The following is a 25704-nucleotide window of genomic DNA, read 5'->3' on the forward strand; positions in this document are numbered from 1 at the left end:
GAGCTAGTATTATCATGCAACATGAATTGACATACAATATGGATTAAAGCTAGTATTATCATACTTCTAGAGGATAAATCTGTACTTTGTCCTCTGTACTATGAGCTATTATAATGTTATATTTTTAGTTTACTATCTCATTTGAGTACGTAATAAAATCTTTATGGTTTAATTTATTAACTTTCAAAATGAGAGTATTGGACACCATGTCCTCTAAAATCTTTTAAAAGTCTAAAATGATAAAAATTAGGTAACACCAATAACAATGCTATAGACATTGTTCATGTGAACATTTCTGAGTTCCATTCAAAGCCCTATAGTTTGTAGTTTTGTTTTTCACTTGTGACAGTCAAATTGGTGCAAATCAACTTCTTTATCATAGATCACATTTTAATTTCTGAATAACCCAAGGTCCTTAAGTAAGTATCATGTTCCAGAAGTCAGAAAAAAACATTGTACTCTTGGAAGGTAATGCTACTTTCGTCATATATCCTATTCAATTGAAGTGAATGTGCCATTCTATTCATATATTCCTATGTCTCTGCTTCCAATCCTGTCTTACTATTTAATGTTGGCTGTGTACCATTATTCTCAAATTCACATGTTTATGCCTACCTACCATGTGATGTGATGGTATTAAGATGGTCTTCATATTGTGCTCAGAGACTGAGTAAAAGACCTAATGAAGATGGAGAGTTATCCTCTAGTTTTGCTCTCTTCTCATGATATTTATTCTATTATACAGACTAATCCTGCTTTTGATCTCATCAAAACCTCATTAGCAACGTTATTAAAAATTTAGTATATATTTTTTCTATTTCTGTAATTAAAAATAGTAGCCATATATTGTACTTGAAAACATTTATCTCCATCTTTCCTATTTTTGCTTTTATTAAAATTAATTTTTGCTTTTAGTCTCTTACCTATTTTTAATGCAAGCTCTCTGAAATTTGAAAACAGAACATACCCAATATAAATTAATATAGATATTAGCACAGAAAGCTGAAATTTACATGTAAAATGTATCTGCTCAAATCTCATTGAATTGTCAGATGAATATATAATATGCATTTTGATTCTGGCAGCAATTCTCAGAGGCCATCTGGCTTTATTGTTTTTGTAAATTTTTAAAATTGGGACTGTATTTTCTACTTCATCTAACTGATTCAGCTCTGAATAGGTATGACATATGAAAAAAAATCACGAGGAATTATATTGTGCAAATTTCTTTATTGGTACTGATATTGTAGTTTTAAAAGGAGATGTTATCATGTTTGTTTGTTTTTTATTAAATACTTATGAAAGTGGTGGATTTGGGAGCAATTAATCGCTAAGTTTTCCAAAGATGAAAGTCACCTAGAAGTATTTTTATTCTGTGTTAGAGAATAATTATAGATTTAAAAAAATACATTGAATAGAAATGCAAACTATTTTCATGTTATAAGTTGAGTGTCCTCATCAACTGACTCTTGACTTAAATTTATTTTTAAATTGGAGTCGTTTGCATAACTATCTATTGGATTGAGTGGTATCTCTGGAAACTGCAGTATTAGTAGAGACCAAGAGTAAAAGGAATGATATGATTCATCTTGTTCTGCCTCATATTTATATGTCTTCCTACAAGCTGAGAAAAAAAAAGTGGATGGGACTCATGGATCAAGAGGTCTGAGGTGCATTGAGTGGAAATAAAAAATGGTCAACCCTAAATACCCAAACCAATGTCAAAGACAGTAGAATCAAGAGACCCAAACTATAAAAAACTCTACACAAAATGGACCTTTTAGGCGTATGGGATGCATGTAGGAAAGTATGGTGGAAGGAAGTCAACACTGGTGGTGGGAATGGCCCTAATTCACTATCACTACGTAACTGAAATACAACTGTGAGAGACTTGTAATTCATATTGTCTCAGTAAAAAAAAAGAAGAAAAAAGAGTAAGAGGAATGAGGATACCTTCGTCATTAATATCTACTCATTTATAGAACTGTAAATTTTATAGCAGTTGAACATATGGAAATTCTAGGCTACATTACAGAGACTTGTTCACCAGTTAGGTTTCCATATATTCACTACAGTTGTAAATATATCTACAATATGTCTTCATTTGTATTCTTTAACTATAAAATTTTATTTTATCTTAGGTGAATATTTTAGTCATAGTGTCTAGAAGAGAATATCTTATTCTCTTTCTTTAGTTTTACTCCTAATATCTATCTATCTATCTATCTATCTATCTATCTATCTATCTATCTATCTATCTATCTATCTCTGTTTATCTATCTACTTATCTATTTTATGTCTATATATACTGATTAACTGACCTAGGATATTCTTTTAAATATTATTTTTAGAAAAATTGAAGAATTATGAAATCATAGAAATAGAAGAAATATGAAATTCTAAACATCTGGCAACTGTTGACTACAAAAACTTAACATGCTTTTATGTATTTACCTGTTGATAATATGTTGTCTTTTTTTGGAAGAAAGAAATCATTGTGTAGACATCAGTAATTATTATTTTTATGATATTTTCAGCATAAGTACTGTTACTCTTATTTTAAAGTTTATAATTTCTGGAAAATATTAATAAAGGTTAGTCTTAAGTGACAAAATTAGCATATGCATTCCTAATAGCATTCTTCATTGAAAATTTAAAATAGCATTACACTTGTAATATCAACATGAGAACCTTTACTTAAATCATTTAAAAATGATGCTAAATTCCATATTGTTTCTTTCTATATTGCCATTAATCACCTTAAGCCAACATGTAATTATATATATATAAAGCATCTTGATTGTGTTCTTTTAGTCATTCATGTGTCAGACAGTATTAAGCATTATTTAAGAATATGAACTTTAGGGGCCGGAGAGATAGCATGGAGGTAAGGCGTTTGCCTTTCATGCAGAAGGTCATCGGTTCTAATCCCGGCGTCCCATATGGTCCCCTGAGCTTGCCAGGAGCAATTTCTGAGCATGGAGCCAGGAGTAACCCCTGAGCACTGCCGGGTGAGACCCAAAAAAAAAAAACGAAAAAAAAAAAAAAGAATATGAACTTTAGAATACAACATGATTTGAATCATAATTCTGTGACTTTCTTTGTGTGAAAGGGATTAGAAATCACATGGCATTTGGAGACAAAAGCTTTCTACTTATTAGATTTCTACTGTAGATTGCTAGAGTGTTTCTCTTAAATTCATCTCTGTAGCTAGGATGAAAATACTTAAGCTTTATTCCATTAACTTTTGCGGATTTATTTTTGGGGGGCCACATCCTGCAATACTCAGGGGTTACTCCTGGCTCTGCATTTAGAAATCACTCCTTGCTTGGGGGAACTATGGGATGCCAGGGATCGAACCCATGTTCATCCTGGGTCAGCCCCTGCAAATGCCTTACCACTATGCTACCACTATGCTACCATTCGTCCCCTACATTAACTTTTATCCTTAAATTTTAATGACAATGAAAATTTTACTGACAAATCCTTTGGAATTATGAGAAATAATAAAGGTGCTGAAAGCAACTCTGGATTTTATTGTGTTTGTATAGACATGGTTCTCTATTCTCTGTCATTTCTTTTTTCTTTTTTCTTTTTCTTTTTTTTTTTTTTTTTTTTTTTTTGACCCTCTCTGTTCTCTGCCATTTCAATATAGCCTTTCTTGAAAATCTGGAGATCAGCAGCTATTCTCAAGCACCTGTTTTACCTATTTTTTTTCCTATTTATTTAGAATTGATAATGTGACACAGATTGTCTTATCTATGGGAAATAAAATAGAAAAAAAAATCTTCCAGTGTAGGAGTAAAGTAATACAACTTGTACACAAACTTGGCAATTTTTGTTTTAGTTTTAATGTTATAAAATAGAGCAATGCTTTTTCACTATAGAATACAATGAACTTAATTTAGATATGATGTCTAAAAAATTTTAAAGGAGGTGGAATTCAATTAACCTCCTTATCAGAGAAAGTAAATACAAGCAGAAGAAGGGAAAAAGCACAAAATGCTTTATTTCTCTTCTGTCATATGTTTATATTTTGTTTGTGGGTTAGGGTGAAGCTGCACACCTTGAAGTGTTCAAGCCTTACTCTTGGCTTTGTCCTCAGAAATCTTTCAGGCAGTGCGTGAGTGACTATAAGTGGCATCTGGGATTGAGAGGAGTTTGTGTTCCATGCCAGTGTTTTAACACAAATACTATCTCTCTGGTCCCATAGTTTTCTTTTATTTTTTGGTACTGTTTCTAATATTCATGTATTTTCATTTGCTCATCTGTTTAATTTTATATAGTTTTACTTTTGTGTTGCATACTTTTTGTTTGTTTGTTTTTTGGGCCACACTCAGCAGTGCTCAGGGGTTACTCCTGGCTATCTGCTCAGAAATAGCTCCTGGCAGGCATGGGGGACCATATGGGATGCCGGGATTTGAACCAACAACCTTAGGTCCTGGATCGGTTGCTTGCAAGGCAAACACTGCTGTGCTATCTCTTCGGCCCCTGTGTTGCATACTTTTTAAAATATATGTCAAATGGCATTAATTCACTATTGATTTATAATACTGTACAATTTCAGGTGTTTTACAGCTATATAATTTGTTTTATTTTTATGTTATATGAATTTCTATATTACTTCTATCTCTATGTCTTTTAGTTCTACCTTATTTTATTTTCCTTCTGGCTTATATCTATCTTTTACTTATTTATTTATTTATTTATTTTTTTGCTTTTTTTCCCTCTCTTTCCCCCAGGTTTTTTTTTTTTCAAGAAGAAACAAATGCTGGTGGGTCTGTAAAAGTAATGTGTTTTCAGTTCATGAAAAATTGCAACAAGACAAATATTTCTAGTTTTATCACTGTTGTTCAACATAAATATGAATCTCTAAACATAACAATCAGGCACATAGAACAATGTAATGTTAAACAAATAATATACTTAAAAAGTAAGAGCTAAAACTATAAAACTTTTTAGTAATTCATAAAGTTTTGTGACCCTATATTGAACAGTGGTTTCTTATCTATAATAACCAAAATACAGGTAACAAAGAAAATGGTGATTTTGTTTTCATCATAATTAAAAACATTTTGTTTCAAAAAACATAAGGAAATTGAAGACACCTCAGAACAAGTGTGAAATATTCTGAGTAATTTATCTGATAAAAATACATGTATCTATAATAGATAAATTACAAGTGAAAATAAGAAAAGTTAATTCAAGTGTACAAAGTATCTGAATAAAAATACTTCTAAAGCACATAATTAAAGTAATCTTTTTCAAGGAAATCACTTAATAATATTCAACATTATTATCAGTCAGGGTAATGCAAATGAAAAGGTAGACGATAGCTCAGTGACCAGGTGCCTGCCTTGCAAACCCCTATTTAAAACCACAAAGAGAATCAACCTCATAACCACTAAAATGATTATATCAAAAAGATGTTTGATACTACTAGGACCAAGTAAAATATAGTGAAATTGGAATCTTCAGTGCACTGCTATTGGAGATGTAAAATGATCCGACCATTTTGAAAAAAAAAAGTTCATTAGTTCCTCAAAAGATTAAACACAGGCCTTATAGTAATAGCAGCTTTATTTTATAATAACAAATAATGAAAACAACATGAATGTTCATCTGATTCATGCTCTAGCATGAATGAATCATGAATATATTATGTTAAAAATAATATGGAAAGAATAACTTAAAAAAGACAATCGCAGAAGATAATTTATTGCTCTGGAAAAATAGTACAGGGCTTGTGGAGCTTATCGTACATGCATGAAGCCTATCTATACTTCATCCTTGGCACATCAAATGATCCTCAAACATGACCAGTTGTGATCATTGAGCTCAGAGACAGGAGTAAGACCTGAGCTATGTAGGTATTGTTTAAAAAACATAGACAAAAATTATATATATATGTATTTCTGTGTATATAAAATATCCAGGTTGGACAACGCTACAGAGACAAAAATAAGAATTTGATTAATAATTGTATAGAATTGAATTGGGATGATTACTGCTAGGCTACAGAGATGCTGTTGGAAGCTTTGAACATTGTAAGTTGATTTGGAAATGTTTGCAGAACTCTATTAAAATCCATTATGGTGTACATTTTGAAAAAATTAAGTGTATAGTATTTAGTTCTTATGCAATAGTGCTGTTAGGTGTGTTGTTTGAGCTATATTTGGCAATGCTGATATTCTACCCAGCCATATTCTGGGGTGCATGTGGTACCAGGAATAGCATCCAGCTCTTTGAACATGCAAGTATGCATTCTGCTACGTGAGCCACTTCCCAGACCTCTTTCTAGTGCTATTATTTCATGAGCTAATATTGTGGGTCTACAAGGGGTCCTCAAACTTTTTAAACAGGGGGCCAGTTCACTGTTCCTCAGACTATTGGAGGATCTGACTATAGTAAAAACAAAACTTATGAACGAATTCTTATGCACACTGCATATATCTTATTTTGCAATGAAGAAACAAAACAGATACAAATACAATATGTGGCCCGCGGGCCATAGTTTGAGGACCACTGGAAGGTAGTGCAGGTAGGACATTTGTCTTACATGTGGCCTATGTGGATTGGATTTGATCTCCATCATCCCTTAAGGGTCTCTCGAGCAACAACAGGAGTAATTCCAGGGGGAATCCCTGATCACAGATAGGTGTGCTTTTCCCTTCCCAAACCCAGAAAATATACTCAAAAAGAAGCCTATTTTATTTAAAATACTAATAGGATAATTTTACAATAGTTATAAAATTAAAGAATTTTTTCCTGATGAATTTTTGTCACATTAATTGGATTATAGTTTTTACTTGCTTAAAGTAATGTCAATGTGTGAATTTTCTCACAATTGGGAAGGGATTACAACATTTTAGTGCTTTTTTTTGAGAGCAAAATGTGAAAAAATAAAAGAGTAGAACCTGTTTTTTTACTGTGAAATAAACTGACTGTAAATAGCATGGGATGAATGATAGTTATGAAAAGAATATATGCAACAGGATTATTATTTGTTAGATTAATAATAGTGAATTGATTTACTGAGGATCAACTTGTAAATTATTATTTTAGGACATTTAAAGAAGACATTTGGATAAGCATGTTTAAATCATAGAATATATTTTCCTTCCTCTTTGACTCAATTTTATAATGTTGTCTGATATATTCTTGAATACTTAGCACCTTAAAATTGCATCTTGGAGCTATTTAACAAAAAAAAAAGGTATAGAAATTTATGTATCTATTTAGCAATGCACATTTTAGTGCTTTGCAGCAGAGTTCTTTACATACATTTGGGAACTTCAAATTATGGTGCAGCTTTGAGTATGAATATTTTAAGCAGATTTTAAGTTCAAAACCTTATATAATGTTTAAAGATACATAGCATGCTTTTTATAATTACATATTTGTTGCTACCATTGTTAGTATATACATTTGCAGTGGGGGACATATAGTGGTGTCTACTAATTCATCATTCAGTTATAATTTTGGCATTATAATATTATTATATTATCATAGTAATATAATCTAAAATGTTTATAAAGTATAGAGTAGTAGTTTTGTTTGTTTTTGTTTTTTTTTGAGTCACACCCAGCTTTGCTTAGGGGTTATCCTGGGTCATCCCTGGCAGGCACAGGGGACATATGGGATGCCAGGTTTTCGAACCACCGTCCTTCTGCATGCAAGGCAAACACCCTACCTCTATGCTATCTCTCCGGCCCCTTAGAGTAGTAGTTTTTATTGTTTTTATTTATAATCGATGTCTGTATCTCTTTTGGGATACATTTTTTGAGCAACACCAGTGATGTTAATGAAAGTCCTGGTTTTTTGTGCTTGATGTGGGATGTGGGGTGTGCATATGTGGTGGTGGGGATAAAACTGTGTCGTTGTATGCAAGGAAAATGCTTTAATCTCTGTCTTCTCTGTTTCCCAATATTAAGCTTCTTAAATATGTTTTTGGTCTTCATATCTGTTTATGAAAGGAGGCAGTATCCTTTACAAAATAGACATAGGCATACTCCCACTGTTTAAGATGTGAGAATGAAAAATGGAGTTATGCAAACTTAAAGACTCAAATGAAAATACTTAAGGAAGTAATTAATCATTCCAAATTATTTTGGGAGATTAATTTAACAGTTCAAAACAAATAAAATGAAGTTGTATAAAAGAAAGAAAGATAAAGATAATTAATGTGTAAAATTCTTTGTTCATGCTTCACTGGTATCTTTAATGTGCAGATCAGTTTTCTTAAAAAGTTAAATCTCAGATTACCTGTTTTCCTGACAATCTGTCCCTTGTATTGTTTTATTTTTTAATTCTTGTTACTGTAATGAGAGATCTTCTAAGTCTACTTACTATCTAGCACTTTCCCATTCTAGTTTAAGTTTTTGAGCCTTCAATTGATAAATAGGATTTTGAGGGTTAAATTATTGCTAAATATAGCCATAATATAAGGTATGCAAGATGATGCTGTCATTAAACTGCTTTACTTATTATGGGAGTCATTACTGTAGGTGTTAAATGTATTTCATAGTTTATAAAAAATTATTTCCCTTACTGGCATTTATCCTTTAAGCCCTTTTATGATGTGCTTTTCACTCATAATTCTTACCCATGCCTTCTGTTGTACTAAGACTAGATTTTTTTAAATAAAATACTCATACTTTTTGCTTTCAAAACAAATCTTTACTTTGTATTCTCACTTAGTCTACTGACCACCAAAATCTGAGGAGGGAAGCAATGTATATCTAATTATTTCTCCATGTACCCATATAGGCCCTTTTCTAAAATTTCTTATTCTTAACATATGCAGAAGGTCTTTCCCTGGCCACATTTTTAGTACTCAACTTGATGCAAGTCAAGAAAATGATATCCTTTCTCAATCATTGGCAGAGCAAAATTGCTAACTTTACTCGCCTGGCTACTAGTAAATAGCCATTTATTTTTTTGAGTTCCCACTTTACACATTTTTTTCTTCTAACTTGTGATAGAGATAATTTAAACAAAAGCAGGAATCCAGAACACATCTGTGTATTTTGTACATTAATATGTGTACCTTTGAGGTTGGATGCAATATTATTGAAAACCAGAGAGGTTAATCATACCACTTAATTTATTACTATTAGAAATGTTGTAACTCAAATGTTGTAGAGGTTATTAATATCAGTGTCTGATATAAAATTTTAAAATTTTATAGCTAGATTTCTTTTATCTATTTAAAATGAATATTCAAGGGTCCAGAAACATAGTATAGGAGGTGAGTACTTGTTTTGCATGTAGTTTACTCCAATTTAATTTCTGGCACTGTATATGCTCCCATGAAAATCACCATGAGTTACTCTTGAGCAGAATTAAGAATAGTCCTAGAGTGGTCTAACCCTCCCTCTAGTGGCCCCAATTCCATGTTCCAATACTTCCAGCAGTTTTGAATTTATGTTTAAGAAAATTATTAATATACCCCTTTCAGCACCCTTTTTATTCAGTGTGGAAAGTTCCAACTATCATTGTCATAATGGACCTTTCTCTTTTCTTAATTGCACTCACTGCTCTTTGTGGCATTATTCCTACCATGGATTGGTCTTCCTATCCCTCATCCCATGGTGCTTAAATAATTTATTTTAAAAATATAGAGATTTGAAAAATACAAATAAAAGAAAATTCTTCATTTATAATTTTTACTTGAAACTAAAATGTTGGCTTAATTTTAAGTCTAAAAGAATGAGAGTATAATTTTAAGATAAAAGAACTCAGGAGAGAGTGTCTGTCTGGGGATGTCTTTGTAGAAAAGGAAGAAAAACAACCCCCTCCCCAAGCTATTTTATCTCTCTTTATTTTCTTATAGTTTTTAAACTTTGCATGAGAATTTAAGCTACTTAATTTCCATTATACCCCGGTGTTCTCTATATAGTACGTTTATTCTAAGTATCTAGAGGTGGAGCAATGGATTACAATAAAAGATAATACTCAGTATGAAAAGTCATCCAATAAACTTTTTTAGTCAACCATCTGTGTCATCTGTTTATATTTTTATATTCTTCTTGTTTTATTTCCATCTATCTGCTCTTCTCCTTCCCTCTATTCATCTTTTCTTGCCTTTTAAATTTAACTTACCTCTCATTTGGTTTCACCCCTCTAATGCATACTTATTCCTTATTTAGTGGAGTAAGGATGACTTTCATAGAATCCTTGCAATATATTGAGTAGCTAGATTCTTTGGGTATGAGTATGACAAAGGAGGATATAAAACGTCTCCTTTCAAAAAGCTTGTAGTCTGTGTCGATAATACAAGAATAAAAATTTAGGATAAGATCAGGCAAAGTTCTGAGAGCAGAATAAGTAGTGTCTCCAACAATTAATGTGGAGTAGTAGTGCTATGAAATGAAGGCTATTTTAGAATCTGGACCTACAAATCTTAGTCTGCTGTTTGGGATTTGGAAAAATCCTGATCTCTTCTAAACTGTTGTTAGTATTAAAAATTTAAATGTATTAAATGTTAAAATAAAGTTGTATAAAGCCTATAACCTCTTAAGCAACAGTAATGGCAATCTGTCCCATTTATATATAGGGTAATAAATTGTCAATAAGATGGAAAACAATAGTTGCCTAGAAATGCTTAAGGAATGGGTTACATGCTTATCAGGATAGCATATTGAGACATTCAAGGATTAGACCTTATGTGTATTACAAGGAAAATAGTGATTTGGGATTATAACAGAGATGGCTAAAAGCAACAAAAGAGATGTCAGGGCTTAATGCACAAGAGCAACTCTAGAAAGTTTCAGATAAATCTCTAATGTGTATAATATATCAACATGCTATGGAGGGCTTTGAGAACTGTGTAAGACCTCTTCGTATATCTTGAATTCTGTAGCTCAAATTTTTGTAGAAATGATAACTATCCAATTTAACAACTTTTCCACCTCTCACAGTCTTAACGTGTGGGGTGAAAAATGATAGTTATTATGTTAATTAACATTTTGAAATACTTAATACATGTTTGGACTCTAAATTTATTCACCCAGTCTTCACAGGCTTCTCTAAATGAAAAATTTGCATTATCTGTCTTGGCCAGGTGAGGAAATAAAGATGAGGATTCCTGAGAGTCTTGAAATGGGAGCTTAAGCTATTAAATATATTAAATACTGATTTTCTAATAGTGAGAAAATTTTAGTTATTGTATAAACGACCCAACTATAAGTTGACCTCCCAAATTTTACCCTAAAATTTAGGAAAACTTAGTTACTCGAGTATTAGCCTATGTGGAAAATGCAGCAAAATAAATATATATACCCAAAACATTTACAATAATTGAGGAATCAGTAAATAAATAAATACATGACTACATTTAAAATACATGATTTACTCCATACCATTAACATACCACATAAACCCATAGTATTCAGTGTCAATTTTAATAAAATAAATAAACCATTTAAGAGAGAAAAACATTGTAAATAAATGGTTAAAATCCTGAATCCTTATACTCCAAAATCCCTTTTTATAAGGATTTAGAATTTATAAAAATGTATTTACACGACTTTACTGCCTCAAGTGGTTTTTTCACTTAATTAAATGTGCCATTGAATATTGTGGGTTAAATAGTTCTGTGGCAGGGCCAGAGCAGTGGCAGAAGCAGTAGGTCCTCTACCTTGCATGTGCTAACCTAGGATGGACCACGGTTCAATCCTTGGGTGTCCCATATGGTCCCCAAGCCAGGAGTGATTTCTGAGTGCAGAGCCAGGAGTAACCCCTGACTATCACCGGATGTGGCCCAAAAACTAAACCAAACAAACAAAAAAATAGTTCAGTGGCACTCAGTTGAGTTCAACCACCTACCTCTTCAGTTCAACTGTGACTTGTGGACTGAGCTGAAACACTGCCCCCTCCAGCAGACAGCAGAAGATGAGTGGACACTACATGAGCACACCGAGTCAAATAACCTGTATGACCTGAGTATAAGTCGAGTTCGGGTTATACTCAAATATATAGGTAATGTTTATTTATATAGTGCTTGGTAGTTTTGTACGCCTTTGATATCTACTGTTATTTGTGATTCACATAACACCTCCATAAGGTATGCTAGGTTAGGTTACTTATCCTTTCAGAAAAGGTGGCTTAAGATCCAGGGAATTATGATGTCTAAGAACACATGATAGGGCATAAAAAAATCTATTCTTCAACTTTAGATCTATTCATTCATATAATGATATATAATCTCATATATATATAACACTGTGGTATTTTTTCATAAAATAAGCTCCATTCATGTGTAATTTGAGACAGATTTCTGATTAAATTAGGCAAAATCTAATAGTTTCTGGTGCTTGGGAATGTCAATTTCAGACTCATAGTAATTATCTTCTGCATTGCACAATCTTTACTGGAGTCTCCAGATAAATGAGATATCACTGCAGTTAACAGCAAGGATTACTGTTGCTGGCTTTCAATTGGCTTCATCTGTTGCTAGGAGGGATTGCCATTTCTCTGCAGCAGCCTGTCAGCCAGGCATTTCTGAGTACAGCTGAGCTAGGTTGGCAGTCACTAGCAAAGTAATGTGTTCTAATCTTGGCAAAGACATTCTTTTGTTTTTGTTTTTGGGCCACACCCGGCGATGCTCAGGGGTTACTCCTGGCTGTCTGCTCAGAAATAGCTCCTGGCAGGCACGGGGGACCATATGGGACGCCGGGATTCGAACCAACCACCTTTGGTCCTGGATTGGCTGCTTGCAAGGCAAAGGCCGCTGTGCTATCTCTCTGGGCCCGCAAAGACATTCTTTAAGTAATATTTTTTATCAACTAAGATGACAACATCTCCAGTTTTGATGCATTTCATTGGCATCACGAAGCCCTTTTTTTTGGTCATATCCCTCTCTTTTCTTTGCTTAATTTTTAGTTGCTGATAGATCATATTCATGTACCTTACAGAGGAATAAGTAAATTCCAATTAACAACTGAAATGCAGACTTTTGTTGCTGCTTTAGAGAGAGTGAGTGATATATTGTTTGATTAAAAGGAGTTAGAACTATTTCTTTTAAATTAGGGTACACATCATTTTCCTAGCAATACAAATGGGAGTGTAAAATGGTCCCTTTAGGAATTTGATAAAAGAATGAGAATTGTTTGTTTTGAATGACTTCCCATGTTTAAAATCCTGTTTATCTGCAATGTGACTTTAATAGATGCTGTAGAAAGGTAAAAAAAATATTATATTCACTTTTTCCATTATGACTTTACATATCTTGATCTATCTGCCTGGAGTTTCTTTACTGTGCTTAATTAATTTTTCTTTATTTCCTAATATAAAGCTTTATTTAATGTAAAACTTCTGGCAAAACTTTCCATAGGCAATTTTTCCTGTACTCATCCACTCTCTTGTGTTTTTAAAGGCTTCCTTTATCATCTCTTTGGAAACTTCAATAGTACAGTCTTCATAATTACTTTTTTTCCTAGTATGGGTTATCCTTATTGTCTTCTTTGACAAGGACCACTCCCAAAGATTCTCAGGTCCAATAGTATGTGTGTGGGTAGGCATAATAGGGCTCAAACCTGGTGGCTTCCTGGTTCCACCAGTACTATTCCCATTTGCCTTTGGGATAAAGCAGAATTTACTTTTTTCATACAACTCAGAGTCAGAGCCTCGTCAAGGCATAGCTAGAAGGTGAGTAGGTTCACTGTGCAAAATTTTTATGTTTGTCATAGGTAGATGTACTTCTGTGTTTAAATCAAAATCCATGTAGAAAAAATGAAAGGGTTTAAATGGGAGTTGTCAAGAACACTCTGGGCTCCAGAGTTTAGCAAGAAGGAAAGAAATTGAGTGGAGGATGAAAAACACAAATATGAAAGGAACAGAGACAAGGATCAAGAGGTTCATTAGTGGTGTTAAGAAAGGAAAGAACTAAATATTCAAACCAGAGTCAACAACAGTGAAATCAAGAGACTCAAACTTCAGCAATCAAAACTTAAAAAGGGCCTGTTATGTTGGCAGGCTGGGGACAGAAGGTGGGGAAATAGAATCTACTCTGTAAACATTGGTGGAAGGAGTTTGACACTAGTGGTAGGATTGGTCTTGAAATATTGAATGTCTGAAATGCAACTATGAAAAAGCTTTAAAATCACAGCGGTTTTAATAAAAACATATTATGTAAACCCTATGGTTATTTTTAGATAAGTCTATCTTTGAATTTTAAATCGCTGTATAATTGGTCTCAAAACAGGTGTATTTAAGCAAGTATTCAAATTGGGCATTAAGTTGGATATACACGAATATATTGGTATTTAATATAGATTGTTGTAATTCAATATGTACCTCTGGGGGCAAGTAGTGTGAGGAGAGCTGCCATGTGACAGAGTATGTAAGATTTTCCAGCCTACTCATGTGGGACCAGTGTCTTCCTTAGCCAGTCTCAAGGTGGCAGAGAGTGTTGCCTTTGCTCCCTTAGGCTTTGCTGATGTTTCATGTGGCTTTTGTGAGAGATGATCACACACCATCTAGAAAATGGGTCCCAGTGGGTTAAATGGAAAAATGAGTGTCAGGGAAAAATATAATGGAACAACAATGAGTGCAGGACAGAAATTATAAACATACTTAAAAATCCATAAAAATCTAAGAAAGCTTATTTAAAAATAATTTTAATGTGACCAATACGGATCACAATTCTTATACAGTTATCTCTAAGGTACATAGTGACAGTGAATTAGGGCCATTCCCACCACCAGTGTTGTCCTCCCTCCAATCCTGTTCCCATCATGCATCCTATACTTCCTCCCTTTGTCCCTTGAACTGCTAGTGTAACAGGTCCCCTTTGAGTATAGTTTGTTGTAGAGGCACAACAAGATGATTTAAGTTCTGTGGTTCTGTTGGGAAAAAAAAAAAAAGAAAGCCTGGAGGAGTCCGCCTAGAATTTATAAATATCAATTTAAAAGAAGGGGAAAAACAAAACAAAAACAAAAACACAACAGCAACAACAACAACAACAAACCAAGAAGAAAGAAAAAAAATGAAGGAGGGCTGGTGTGGCAAGGGTTTGTAGTTTGTTTGTTTCTTTGTTTTGTTTTTTTGTTTTGTTTTGTCTTGCATAGGCACAGTAAGTATTGGGGAAATTAGAAAGGAAATTCCCTTGGTCTAAGAGATACAGGGTTTCTCCACCCTTGAAGCATATTGTCATGGGAACAACTATGGGCTCCAGATATGCTCATTATCGAACCCCAAGGTCTTTTTATGGTGTCAGGAAATGTTCTGCTCAATTGTGGCTGACAAACTCAGTTCTTTATAATTAGAGATCTTTGCATTTGCACAGGTCATAGGACACAGCCTAGGACAGATTCTTTCTATATGGTTCTAGAAGTTCTGCTCCATCACAGTTGTTGCAGTCAATCTTCTGTAATTAGTACTAAGAAAGCTTTTTTAATTTCAATGCTGAAAGTAGATTCTCTCAATAAATATCTAATAGAATCAATGTCTGTTGCAAATTAGAAAGAGTATTAGTCTCAGAGTCAGATAGCTGTTCAAGCACTTATATTTTGTGCCTGGTACTGACAGTTTTGGGCCTTGAAGATTGTATCTAGGGAAAAATCTAAATTTTCATGGGGCATTCAGATCATCATTATTGACGATTACTCCTCCTTAGGAAGTGTTTAACTTTTTCCTTCTTTTTTTAGGGGGGGATGTGAATGGGTTTTTTGGTCACATTCTCAAGGATCTATATGTAGATCTGAGAATTGAAACTGGTTTGGCATCTTGCAAGGCAAGTGCATTTCCACTCTTCTAACTCTCTGGCCAAGGGATATTTATCTTAATAAGCAATTTAGTGTAGTCAACATTGCTATAATCTGTTTTATTGTATTTGCCCTGAGGTTTTTAGTAAAAACTATTGGACATAATTTCACACTATGAAATCAACCTTTTTTCATGTGACAAATTTGACAAATGTCAAATAACATGACAAATACGATGTCAAAATCATCAGAAGTAACATACAAACCTTTTCCATCATCCTCCAAAGTTCTATTGTTTGTGTTCTGAGTCATTTTCCCCTTCCACCCACAACCCCAAAAATCATTCCTGTTTTTTTATTTAGCCATAAGTGGTGTCATGTAAGTACAATAGACATACAGTATATATATTGCTCTCTATCTCTCAACATAGGTTTTATTTTCAGATCTGTTCATGTTATTACTTTTGTAAGTAGTTTGCTTCTTATTATTGATAAATGTTTGTTCTGTTTTGATTGCAACCTCATTGTAGACCATAATTTGCATACCTTCCCTTGAAAAATTAAGCATATATTGGGCCTGAGAAATAGCACAGAGATAAGGCATTTGCCTTAGATGCAGAAGGACTGTGGTTTGAATCCCGGCATCCCATATGGTCCCCTAGCCTGCCGGGAGCGATTTCTGAGCATAGAGCCAGGAGTAACCCCTGAGCACTGCCAGATGTGATCCAAAAACCAAAAAAAAAAAAATTAAGCATCTAAATGCATATTTCAGAAATTCCTATAAACATAGTAGATGTTTCTAATATGATCAACTATGGTGCCCACACCTATTTTTAAATCATGTCAGAATATGATTAAATTATTCTATTTTTATTACAGTACACATATGAAGGGGAAATTATAAGGAATATTTAAAATATATTAATAAATTAATGAATTCAAGCACTTTAGAAGTACACATTTAGGGGCTGGAAAGATAGCATGGAGGTAGTGTGTTTGCCTCTATGCAGAAGGACAGTGGCTCGAGTCCCTGCATCCCTTGTGGTCCCCCGAGCCTGCCAGGAGCAATTTCTGAGCATGGAGCCAGAAGTGACCCCTGAGTGCTGTCAAATGTGACCCAAAACCAAAAAAAAATTAAGTAAAATAAAAAAATATTAAAAAGTACACATTTACATACAACCAATTTGTATACTAATAATAAGCCATTCTTTTCCAAAATTAGTCAGCAAAATGAGTCCTGTTTGAATTTACAAATTGTCAAAACTGGTATTTTCTTAAGCTACAAAATATCCCACAATGGTGGCAATAGGAAATAGTGACCATCTTTTAGTCTGGATTAATATTTCCAAATTCCTCTTCCTATGAATTTCCTCTGCCTACGATGACCAAGTAAAATCTATGTTAAACAAGCATTTGGATTCCTAACTAAATAGAACAATTAGCACCTTATGTTATGTTCCTTTCCAAGTATTATATTCTTTAATCATTGTTTTTTGGTGTTTCTGATTAATTTAAATATTATGTAATCTGTGATAAATACTTTTTTCTTGCTATAATTCAGTGCCTTACTAATTGTAATACTTAATAAAAAAAGTTTTGGATGAATAAATGAATGAATAAAGCATAAATTTTATTAATTTTTTGCTCAGTAAAGATTTCTGAAGAGTTAGAGTGCTGTGTACTATGCACTTTGAGCTTAAGTACACATACCTTAGTGAAAATTTTATCTGCTGCCACAGTATTGGTGGTATAGATCAAAAAAAAAAAAATCTGAAACTTGTCTTTTTTTTAAAGAAATGCAGGTATTCTACCATATTTTAGAATGAGTGAAAGAATTTATACATATTAAAAAATTAAAAAATTGGGGGCTGAAGTAGTGGTGCAAAGTGGTAAGGTGTCCCCTGGAGTCCCATATGATCCCCCAAGCCAGGAGCGATTTCTGAGCACATAGCCAGGAGTAACTTCTGAGCATCACCGGTGTGCCCCCCCCCACCAAAAATTTTTTTAAAAAATTATTGAAACCCAAAAATGAAGTTTGGAGATATAACAGCACATAGAAAATTGTGCATTTTGATAATCAATGCTGGAAAAGTATTAGAAATAGAAATTATTTCTAAACAGAATTGTTGATTTTGTATGCTGAAAAATCTCTTTCATTACTCTAAATACTGCTGCCTTCATTCCATTTCTTGCTTGAATTTTTGTTTTCTAATCTATTTCTCCTACACCCATGATATGATCATTCTGAGTATTAATTATTGTTAAGCACTTTTCCAATGTAAGACATCTAAATTGTGAGTAATGTCAAATTATGTGTGATATGCCAGTAAAGCTCTGACAAAAGCCTCTACTTGCTAAAACCTTGCATTTGTGTATTAAATTCCTGCTGTGGAGTAATATACATGGTGTGCCTTATATTCTTTTCTTTAGATACGTGAATTGTCAATTAAAATAATTATATTGTAGTATTCCCTACAAGGTTTTGCATTAAACAACATAGAAAGTGTTCTTTGAGTTTCAATTAGCAGAGAATACACTTTTCTCTACCCTCTTCAAAGTATTGCATCTAAACTAGTCTAGTAATCAAAAATGCTGCTTTTCTTTGGGTAATGATTTAGCTTTATGAATAATTTATTCCTGTTTGTGGGCATATAATTTTAGAGAGTAAGTGAGTTATTCTTGTTGGTAGACTTAGCTCAGATTATAGGTATTCTAGCCAAATATGCATTTCTATTATTATTATTGTCACCATTATCATATCATCATCATTTTGAAGGTAGGCATAGCTCTACGTGGAGTTTAGTACTTTAATTGTGCTTGATAACATGTATGTATTGATATAAAGGATAATAAAGCTTTGCAATACATCTATATCAGTGTGCATAAATGAAGCCTAGATGATTAAACCTGAATAAAACAGTCTGAAAGAAGGTATTTTTTGATTAGCTGGATTTTATTGTTTTTATCTTTATGTAAATCCATAGTCTCTGTGTTTGTATTAAAAGGTGTTAAAGTAAAAATATAAGGTGTTAAGGTACAGTGATGTGAAAGTGCCAATGTAATAAAAGGTTTAGACTCTAGAATTTCAGTACTTCATATTTCTCTTTTCCTTGAGTATTGAATGTATACTCAGAGTTGTGGGGTACTACTACCCATTATGTTTTTCTTACCAAATGTAAAATTTGGACTGTAGAGAGATTATCATTTCTTTTGCCATAAAATTCAATCGCATCACATTTACATAGAAATCCTTAGAGTGTTGTTAAAGGTCATGCAGAATTTTAGATTGTGTATGTGCACTGTATTTGTGAATTGTAATTCTTGTATTCATTATGAAGTAGAAGTGCTCAAAAGAAGCTAAAGAATATGAAACTAAAAACTACATATATTAATCTTTTAAGATTTTTATTTTATTTTTTTGGGGGGTCACACCTGGCAGTGCTCAGGGGTTACTCCGGGCTCTATGCTCAGAAATCTCTCCTGGCAGAATTGGGGGACCATATGGGATGCCGGGGTTTGAACCACCGACCTTCTGCACACAAGGCAAACACCTTACCTCCATGCTATCTCTCCAGCCCCAATCTTTTGAGATTTTGCTTCTTTATTAAATCATGAGAATTCTTGAAACTTTGGTCAAAATATAATGCCATATTTGTATTACATTGATTTTATAACAAAATTGAATTAGAATACTTTTAAAATATGTAAATACTTGTGATTTAAAATTGTCTATAAACTTTTATTTTGAAAAATTATGTCATAAAATTTATCTCATTTAACATGATATTGACATGTTTAGAATGCAACTTTAGACATAACTTATATTTTATCAAAACACACTTTCTTGTTTTATTGTAGTTTCCTACAAAATATTTCTTTAGCATCTAATAGTGACACTTCTCTTTTTATATTTATTTACTTTTAGTTGGACATTTTTAGATGAAATATAGATCTCGATATGTTCACAATACCTCTGGACTTTGAACTCTTAAATTTAATATATTCATTACTATTTATTTTATATCATAAATATGTTGATCAGTACATGGAGAGATTGATCTAAAATCTGTGCATATAAGAGATCGCGATTGGGTGGGGCCAGGGAAGATATCTTGAATAGAATTGGTTCTAATGGATCATCAAATGTCATAATGCCTCATAGCATACATGTGTATGAAATCATAACACTGGATTTCAGTGAATTGAAGCAGGAATATAAAAAACTGATTCAATTTCTAGTGTCTTACATTTTCAGAAGGTCCCTACCAGGGCTTTATTGTATTAGTTCTGCCTTTCTTTTTTTTTTAATTTAATTTAATTCTTTTAATAATTTTTATTGAGACTAATGTGTATTAAAAGTCTTTCAAAGTTATATTTAAGGTACATAGTGACAGTGAAATGCACAGAATTTGTGTGGGATGGCAAGTACTGAAAGGAGGAAGACTGGAGTTTGCCTGACTTCTCTTCATCACTCAGTCTCACAAATTATCAGTGGTGTCACTGGAAAAATATACAAACGTTCACATGTAATTTTAATCTTGGTAGGATATTTAATTTACCAGATTCCATTACTATTATATGAAGATAGAGTATGGATTTATAAAGAGTATATAACTCCCCAAACAAGATTTTAGACAAATGTCTTATTCTATGTGCCTAAAGCTATTGATAAAAGGAATATATAATGTTTTTAATCTAGCTCTAGTAACCCTTCACGATTAAAATACTATTATTTTTACATTTGAATATTAATTTTATTTTTATTCTTTTTCTTGAGATAATAAAAGCCTTTCCTTACCCAGTTATTACTTTCTAAGAATAAAAATAAATGGGACACCAGTTAGAGAACAGAAAAACAAGACTTTAAATGTTTAAAAAGAAATTAAATTGTCTTTGCATGAAAGTGTTTGTACTATCCTTAAAAGAGATTAATATATATATATATAATATATATATGTATAGCTGTAATAAGCTAGTTACTTTAATTCTTTGTTTAAGGAAACAGGAAATTCTACATTAAAAAGATAAAGGAAAGAATGACAATGGTAAGAGTAAATGAGAACTAGGACAAACATTTATAAGTGAAAGGAAATGGTAGGGGACTGTTAACTACATGTTAGAAAAAAATTGTACATTCAAACCAAAAGAGAATTTATAAAATACAAAATCTCTCAAAATACTACTAAGTAGCAATCCTTTTATATTACATATCTTATAAATATAGTTAATTGAAGCTTTATCACCCCAAACAGTTATTTTTCAAGAGCTTGTAGAATTTAATTTAATGAGAGATCTAAAACTGATAGCAAATCAAAGCAGTAGAATAACCCCTAGAACACATTGGTGTTGCACCTATGTGAATGCAGTAATGAAAGCTATGGTAAGTTTTATTTTAGAAAATCCTTTAACATTAGGTCAGAATTTAGTAGTGAGAAAATGATTGGAAATCCTCAAAGGCTTGCACTTCATTTCCTCTTTTGCTCAAAAATGGTAACAAGTAATTTTTAAATTTTTTTATATTTACCAAGATAAAGTTTTTTTTTTTTAATAAGCACCGTGATTACAAACATGTTTGTAGTTGGGCTTCAGTTATAAAAAATGAAAAGCCCCCTTAACCGGTGCAACCTTCCTACCACCAGTGCCCTTATTTTCTATTTCAAATTTTGTCCCCATTTTTCTCTATATATATTCATTTAGAAAATACTTAATGGGGACGAAATTAAAGTAAACAAAGAAATTTTGACAAATGAGATGTTTTTCTCAGAGTATCTTCTCTACTCATCTGTTTACATTGGAAAACTAAATAAAATTCTGACAATCACTTTGGGGGGGGCACACCCTGTGACGCTCAGGGGTTACTTCTGGTTATGGACTCAGAAATCGCTCCTGGCTTGGGGGTCCATATGGGAAGTCGGGGAATCGAACTGAGGTCTGTCCTAGGCTAGCTAGCGCCTGCCACTCCGTGCCACCGCTTTGGCTCTTGATAATCACTTTTGATAAAAAAAATATATATATAGGTATATATATACCTATATATATCTGTGTGTATATATATCTATATATATAGATATATATAGATATATATATCAGCCCTAAAAAATCAGTTCTTCAAGTAGTATGTATGTGTCACTGTGAGTTTACACATACAATATATCATTTTTTAGATAAAAATGGAAGGCTGGATAATGGTGGGAAGGGAAGGAAAGACAAAGAGGGAATCAGTGTGTGTTTGTGTGTTTAGTGGAGATAGGGAGGGAGAGACAGGCAGGCAGGCAGGCAGGCAGGCAGAGAGAGACAGTGACAGAGAGAGAGAGAGAGAGAGAGAGAGAGAGAGAGAGACAGACAGACAGAGAGAGAGACACACAGAGAGAGAGACACACAGAGAGAGAGACACAGAGAGAGAGAGACACACACAGAGAGAGAGAGAGAGAGCTGACTCTACAATTATATTGACCAAATTTTTCCAACCATGCCTTTTTTCCCAACCTTTCTTTCTGTGACTATCCTGTGCTATCATTTTTCTCTTGTGTCCTGGCCCTTGATTCATGTGATATTTATCTTTTGTCCTCTGGAATAGTCTGAGAACCCAGTGTATCATATAGCCCCTGAGTGAAGAATGCTGGTACAGATTTTAAAATATTTTCCCCACATGTACACTAGGATAATAGACATGAGGTAATTCTATAAATATTACAGCATTTAATATTTTCTTTAATTTTCCCATGTACTTAATCTCTAGAATAGAAATTAGAAAGAAGAAATGTTAACTTGTTATAAAATATTGTTTTATGGGATTGGAGTGATAGAACAGCTACTAGGGCATTTGCCTTCCTACTGACCTGAGTTTGATCCCTGGTATCCCATATGGTCCCCCAGTCTGTCAGAAGTGATTCCTGAGCACAGAGGCATGTGGCTCCAAAGCAAACAAAAACACACCAAAACTACTGTCTTGTATAAGTGATTGCATGACATATATCTATGAATACTAAGCAAGAAAGTGTTAATATTAATTCTTGATACTAAGCTAGCATAAGCTTCTACACATTTGAAAACAAAGCACAGGGTTTAGAGTAACTAGGGTGACCAATATGTGATAAAAATAAATTCTTAGATAAAAGTCACATATGTCATCTTGATCAAACTTCTGATTTTTAACAATGATAGAGAAATTTAGAGATTTATAATTAAAATTTGGTGCAAATATTAGCTATTTTCATAGTTTAGTTGGATTTGTGGCATTTTTAATTTGAGTTTTCTACAGTGGAGCTATTATCTCTTGCCACTTTTATTTTCATTTAAATAGTATTTTGAATTGGGTTAGATACATGGTTCAAATAATAATTTGATACAAATATTGTCAACTACAGAACACTTTGCTTTTATGAGGACCTTGGGAAAGTACTTTTGTTTACCTTTTTAATTAATATTTGTGATCTATTCTTCTAGTAATTTATTGCTGAAGGTTTCATAATTTTAGTATTTTTATTAAAACTTGGAAAGGATGTATTTTATAACTTATTTTTTCAATTTTGTTTCTTTCTTCTATAGCTATTTCTTTTATATATTATGACATACTTTGATCTCTATAAGTAAAACAGTATTACTTTTTTTGCCACACCAGGCTGCATTCTATTTTTACTCTTAGCTCTGCATTCAGAATTTACTGCCTGCAGGCTAGGACAACCATATGGGATGCTTAGGATCAAACCCGGGTTGTCTGCATGCAAGGCAAATGCCCAACCTGCTGTGCTATTTCTCCAGCCCCAAACAGTATTTCTCATAGCACTTATTTGAATTGAAAAGTCAGAAATGTATAGAAATATCCTAGAAAACTTTTCTGGCTATAGTGCTAATTAAAAAAGAAGGAAAGCAAAATGCAAATATAGTAGTCACACAATTCCCAAAACATTCTGGCAATATTACTATATTAAAATATTCTTTATGGTCAGATACTACTAATATCTGTAAGCACTATAAAGCTCAATGTTATTTAATCCTAGATAACCATAGAAAATATAATTTATGTACACATGGTGTATACAGTAGATGAATAAATTAGATGTAAACCCTATCTAATAGGGGCTAATGATTATATGTATGCAGATAGATAAAAGTGCAATTATATACACATTTAAATATATGAATATATCATTCATGTATATACAGATATACTTTCACATATATACTTGTACAAATCTAGGTGCTTTGTTAACTTTTGTAAACTCAGTTTCTAGCATATTTTTTCAACATAGTATTATATAGTTGCTGAACCTAAAATCTAGATGAATACTTCATTTTTTCAGTTACATTCTTTAGAGGCATTTAAGGTTTTGTAAATATAAAATTATAATGATCCCAGGTTATTTGGGGGTTTGTAGTTTCACTGCTTTGGCTAACTTCTCATCATGTAATCTATTCTTACTTGTTTAGCTTTCATAGCCTCTCTTGTGTTTGCTACATATAATTTTCCCTGATGTGACAGACCATATAACTAAGCACATTAAAACAATAAACTAAATTTTACAGACTGTTAGCTTCTGAATAATTTCTCAACAAAGCTGTGTGCTTAGCATTGTGTCATTACAAAGAATCACAAAACACAGTTCCTCCCTGATTTACAGAGACAATCTGTAAAAGTAAGCACAGCTGACGAATGCTATAATATACTTTCAATACTGAATTATGCAACACACAAGAAAATGAGGCTAAGGAAATTAGGAAATCAAGGAAGACTTACGTTTTTGTGGTAGATTATATGGTTAGATACAAAGACTGAAAAGTTAAAGAGAGATGGAGTAATTGACCATTTTGAAGTTATTTGGAAATAAATATCTAGTATAACCAAATCTTAGTTGTTTATTTTTTTGGCACCGCTAATTTTAATTGTTTCAGTATAACTTGGGGGTATTTATTTTATATTTTATTATTTATCTTACATTTATATTATCCTTATAAATTGCCTCTTTGTTTAGAATTCGGTAGAATATAAATGGTAAAGAGAATATTTGAAACCTGTATAAAACTTTTCTGATGGAAATATAGTAATTCTTCATTAGTATATATAACTAAAATAACCAGAATTTCAGTCATGATTCCAGCAATCAATTTATCCAGACTACAGAATACACTGAGCTAATGGTGAAAAAATTCTGAATGCTTTAAGTAATTTATAGATTGATAGCTCAGTTACTTTGAGTGAAAAGTCTTCAAAGCATAGTTTATGGTCAAGCATATTTGACATGTATGGTATTATCATCTAGAAAAATGGAGAAAGTAACAATAATAGTTCTGGTAACTATATGATAGAAATTATTTCAATACCATGAGTGTCAAGTCTATATGTTTTGGAAGTCCAGCTAGATATCTGATGATGTACATTAAGGAGTATTTAGATTGATATTTTTAAGTTCATATATATATGTGTATATATATATATATATATATATTGTTTTTTGGTTGCACCCAGAAATGCTCAGTGATTAATGCTGGCTCTGTGTGCTCAAGGGTACCACATGGAATACCAGGAATCAAATCCAGGTTGGCTATATACAAGGCAAGCTCCCTACCCTATCACCATATCACTCTAACACCACCTATTTTATTTTAGTCTGTACTATGAAATGCTAAGAAGATACACCCTGCTCAGTGCTTGGTTGTTGTTCCTAGCACGGAGAATCCAGAGATTCCATATACATAGCATGTACTTCAGGTTTTTTGTGTCAGCTCCAGGACACAAAAAATATCTAAGATTTCAAGACTGATGAAAGCATCTCAGTTTTTGAAATCTTCATTTACATTAGCTGAATTAATGACATATCTTTCTAAGTGAAGTCTTATATGCTTATATTAAAAAGTAGGAAGTACTTGATTTATCATTTAATATATTTAATTTTTCTATTGAATTCCTAACAAATAGGCACCAAACTAAATTCTCTCTCCTTTTTTAATCCCTAGCATGTAGGAGATACTCCAATTTTTTTTAATATTGAGTACCGGTA

General features: G+C 32.7%; 1 protein-coding gene across 3 annotated transcripts in view; it reads left to right on the forward strand.

Annotated features, from left to right (window-relative positions):
- Positions 1 to 25704, forward strand: part of FGF12 (fibroblast growth factor 12) — a 575923-nt gene that overhangs the window by 403328 nt on the left and 146891 nt on the right. The window lies entirely within an intron of this gene.

The sequence above is a fragment of the Suncus etruscus genome, chromosome 6, assembly GCF_024139225.1.
Source record: "Suncus etruscus isolate mSunEtr1 chromosome 6, mSunEtr1.pri.cur, whole genome shotgun sequence".
NCBI lineage: Eukaryota > Metazoa > Chordata > Mammalia > Eulipotyphla > Soricidae > Suncus > Suncus etruscus.